Source organism: Talpa occidentalis, unplaced genomic scaffold (assembly GCF_014898055.3).
Source record: "Talpa occidentalis isolate TD23 unplaced genomic scaffold, MPIMG_talOcc4v2.1 talOcc4.2, whole genome shotgun sequence".
NCBI classification, from domain to species: domain Eukaryota; kingdom Metazoa; phylum Chordata; class Mammalia; order Eulipotyphla; family Talpidae; genus Talpa; species Talpa occidentalis.
In genome coordinates this window covers 10,806,075-10,810,809 of record NW_023602073.1, presented here as the reverse complement: position 1 = coordinate 10,810,809, position 4,735 = coordinate 10,806,075, and the positions used below count along the sequence as shown (strand labels likewise).

The 4,735-nt window shown below is 40.9% G+C and overlaps 1 pseudogene; it reads left to right on the top strand.

The window, feature by feature from the left end:
• The first annotated feature begins 2,165 nt into the window (after positions 1-2,165).
• On the top strand, positions 2,166-2,759 carry LOC129146353 (zinc finger protein 26-like; annotated as a pseudogene).
• The last annotated feature ends 1,976 nt before the right edge of the window (positions 2,760-4,735 follow it).

Genomic DNA, 4,735 nt, shown 5'->3' with positions numbered 1-4,735 from the left:
CTTTTTTTCTCACTGTTTCCAGTATTTTGCCATTTGAACTAGGTTGCAATAAATACTTTTGCGTGTGGGGCCTCCCCCCGTGGCGCAGTGGTTGAGCGCTGGGCTGCGAAGCTGCACCTGTTCGATCCCCGGCCGCCGGCGAGGGTCCCGCGTGGTGCGACAGACCTCTCCTGCCACGCCCTCTGCTCCCCTCAGCAGTGTATTTCATCACTCTGCCTGTTCTGTTCCCCGCTCTAGCTCTGGTGAATCCTCTCACCCTTCCGTGCTTCTGACTGTACCCAGTGCTTGTATAAATAAATAAAATTTAAAAAATAAAAAATAAATAAATAAAATAAATAAATAAATACTTTTGCATGTGTATGGGGAGAAAAAAACAAACTTTTCCTCTACCCTGTTAGGTTCAGTTCCTGGGGTCTGCAAATGAAACTGATAAAGTGATATTAATAGGAGAAGAGGTACATGGGAGTTTCACAGAAAAGAAGGAAAAATACAAAAAAAGTGGTGGTGAAGCCTGGGGACTTACACATGATTTTAACAAAAGGTGAAATAAAAGTGGAGAAGGGACAAGGCAAAGGAAAAGAAGTTTGGGCTTCTAGGAGTGGTATATTGTAGAAAAGTGAATGTATGGGGGAAACTGAAAGAAGATAAGGGTTATCAGCAAGGTTTGTTTATGCAGACTAAAGTCTGTACTGTCTCCAGTGATAAGCACCATCTGCTTTTCTAGGTAAGGGACAGGGTAGGAAGGAGGTTTTGCAAGGAAGATTTGCACCCAGCTTTAGGCTGAAAGGGGAAGACATGGTTCCTACTATGACGCGCCAAGCTCAAAATAACCCTCCTGCTGAAGTGGCAAGTTTTGGGGTAGCCTTAGTTGATGCCATTCAAAGGTATGTCCTTAAATACTTTTTCTATGGGATAAAGTTCCTTAAAGTGCTGAGTTAAAGTCTATGAGCATTTTACTTTTTTTTTTTAAAGATTTATTTATGCATATAAAAACTGGGGTACAGGCCAGAGGTGGGGAGGGCTGAGGGGAGTCACCAGAGACAGAGTAGGGAACAGAACAGGCAGAGTGACTGAAATACACTGCTGAGGGGAGCAGCAGGTGAGACAGGAGAGGTCTACTGCGCCATGTGGGTAGCTCCCTGGCTAGGGATCGAACTCGTGCTGCAGAGGCTGCGGATAGCTTCATAGGTTGCGTCTTAATCCCTTGTGCCACCAGGAAGGCCCCAGCATTTTACTTTTTGTACATGCGGTCAGATCATTTTCTAAAAGCTGTGACAATAATTCATATTTCAATCAGCAATAAGAATCCTAGAACATTCATCTCTTCCACATTCTGGCTAGACTTTTGTGTTTGTTGGGTTTAAACTGATGTCTCACGGTTATTTTAATTGGCATTTCTTTCTCTACGAGGCAGGCTGAGCATCTTTTCATATATTTGTCCACTCTCTGAATTTTTAGTGAATTCTCTGTAATTGCTCATTTTTCTCTCTCCCTGGGGGTATAACGTCCACTAGAGTAGATACCAAGTATGTCTTGGTATTCTGGTTGTTATTTCTGGCCTCCAAGATAGTTGCTGGCAGGCAGTAAATGCTCTACAGTTTATTAATGAATAAATGAATATCCTTCAACCCAGAAATTCTCCCCCAAAGAACCATATTGAGGGAATAATAATGACTGTGTGTAAGACTTTGTCCATGAAAATATTCATAATAGGATTGTTTTTAATTGAAGACAGAATAGCCCATGATACTTGATGTAGAAAGAAAGTAATAGTGACAGTAACAGCTAACTTTTATCTAGTGGATGCTATTGGATAGTGTCGGAGGGAGGGAGGGTAGAGCACAGAGGACTGAGGTGATGGTGCATGGGTGCACTGGGGAGGGAAATTCTATGGGGACTACACCTGACGGGGTGGGGGGAAACAAATACTGTTTAAAAATGAACAATGATGTAAAAAAGTAAAAAGTAAAAAAAGTAAAAAAAAATGACATCACTCAAAAAAAAAAAAGGTTATTTTGTAAGTTATCCTGTTTAATCTTCACAATACGTAATATAAGTCACCATTGGTGGGACACCAAAGGACTCACACAGGAGTAAAACCCTATAAATGCAATGAATGCGGAAAAACCTTTGGGAGTAATTCATACCTCCTCATTCACAACACAATGCATGCAGCAGAGAAACCCTGTCAGTACAGTGATTGTGGGAAATTCTTCAGTATAAAGACATAACTTGTATATCAGGGCATTCACATAGGAAATAATCTTTATCAATGCAGTAAATGTGGGAAGCTGGTGGTAGGTAGGAACAGCTTATGATACATCTCAGAGCTCATGCAGGAGAGAAATCCTCTGGATGCAGTGAATGTGGAAAGGCTTTCAGCAGCAAATCTTACCTCATTAGACATAGGAAGACACACAAAGGAGAGAGACCCTGTGAATGTAGTTTTTGTGACAGAGCCTTTTGTGGGAAATCGCAGCTCATCGTACATCAAATAACTCATTCAGTAGAGAAGCCCTCTGAGTGTGACGAGTGTGACAAGGCCTATCCCAGGAAGGAATCACTTTAAATACACCAGAAAACTGACCCAGGAGAGAAGCCCTTTAAATTCAGTGGATGTGGACATGCCTTTACTTAGAAATCATCTCTCAGTGAATATCAGAGTTCACAAAGGAGAGAAGCCATTAGAATGTTCTGAATGTGGGAAACCCTTCCGTTGGAATTCAGGACTTCATATATATTGGACAATTCACAAGTGAGAAATGAGTAGGTTTTAGATGCATTTTCACAGAAGGTGATTCTCAGAAGATTTCATGTGGTGAGACAGGCAGGAGATAATAAGCGGTAAGTCAGAAAAATACACTCATCAAATAAATCCCATTAAGAGGGAGACCAATCATATTTGGAGCAGATGCATAAGATTTCAGAAACGAAGTCACATAAATCTTTATAGACAAGAGATAACTGAATAACTGAGGAACAGTACCTATATAAAAGGAGGTAGTGTCATTATGAAGGATTAACTCAGAGAATTCATACTGGGAACACTATACATATTTACTAAACCAGGCACTAAAGCATTTTCCCATAGAAAAATGTATTACATGGAGAGTCACGTTCCAGATTTGAAACTTTTACAGAATGAAGAAAATATCAATTACAAACGTAGACTTCTTCATGGCAGAGTATGAAGTTTCTTGGTAATAGGCAGATAAAAGTAATGGCCAGACTCAGGACAAGGAACATACTCTGAGGGTTATGACATATTTAGTGTAACTTTCCTCAGTAACAATGCATAGCATTTTTTTTTCAATTCCAGTATTTTATTTATATTTTACTTTTTAAAGATTTATTTATTTATGCATACAAAAACTGGGATACAGGCCAGAGGTGTGGGGGTGAGAGGATTCACCAGAGACAGAGTGGGGAATAGAACAGGCGGATGTACTGAAATACAGTGCTGAGGGGAGTAGCAGGCGAGTCAGGAGAGGTCTGCTGTGCCATGTGGGTATCTCCCTGGCTGGCCAGGAATCGAACCCACACTGCAGAGGTTGCGGACAGCTTCACAGCGCTGCACTCAACCCGCTGCACCACTGGGGAGGCCCTCATTGATCCTTGTCCCAGAATTATACTAAAGCCACCAATTAGTCCCTGCTGTAATTGATTCCCAGGATAACTATGGATATTGCTTCTTCTTGAGCCTGGATTTTTGACCTTCTATGTGCTTCCTCCTATCTTTTCAATAAAACACCCTTTCTACTAAAAACAAAAACAAAACAAAAACTATGCAATATAATCCTAATTGCTCAAAGAAGAGTTTTTGTTGGCATTGATAAAATACCTGGAAAGTTATATACTAAATTACTAAGAGTGTTTTTATATGTGTGATTAAAAGAATTTTTTTTCTTTTTTGCTTAGACCTGCCTTGATCAAAGTTTCCTCTTCCTCTTGTAATAAGGAAAAAGAATGAAGAAAAGCTATCTCTTCATTATATTCTAATATCTAGCACTTTCTTATCTCTAATAAAGTGTACATGTATACTATGTATTACATATATGCAGATATAGAGACCTCTTTCTCTCTGCGTGCGCACACACACACACACACAAATAAAGTTCTGCAATAAAGAATAAAGCTGATAAATACCCAATGAAATAGCTCATTGGCCATCTCATTTTTCCTAGATAATATATGTCCTGGGGCTTTTTTCCCCACGAATGAGGTATATTTGTCTCCTCAGTCTTTTAGGGTTGGCTCAAAGGACCATAAATCATTCTGTCTGGAGCCAGAAAGAACCCTCTGGAAACAGGGGAGGTGTAACATGCCGGTCCAGCCTCAGCAGCATTGATGAAGTTGCCCAGTCACTGGGGTGGAACCAGGCATAGGCACACGAGTAATGATGAAGAGTGTCATTTCATGCCTCACTGACCTGCGCGGCAGGTGAGGCCCCCCCCCACCCAATCGGCCCCACTCACACCCTCAAAGCTGTTCTTTCCCTGAATGTCATGTGAAACTGAATGAGGTTTTTCTCTCAGTGGAAAGCAGGATTGGCATCCAGAGAGCAGGGCTTAAATGTGCTGGAGTGAACGGTGTAATGTGAAAACGAAGAAGCAGTTGACAGTCAAACGCAAGGAAGATTTCCCTTTATAGTGAATGCACAAGAAAAACAAATGAATCAATGAATGAAAATTAAAAGAGCCTACTGTGACTCTCTCATGCACTTTCCCCAAAATTC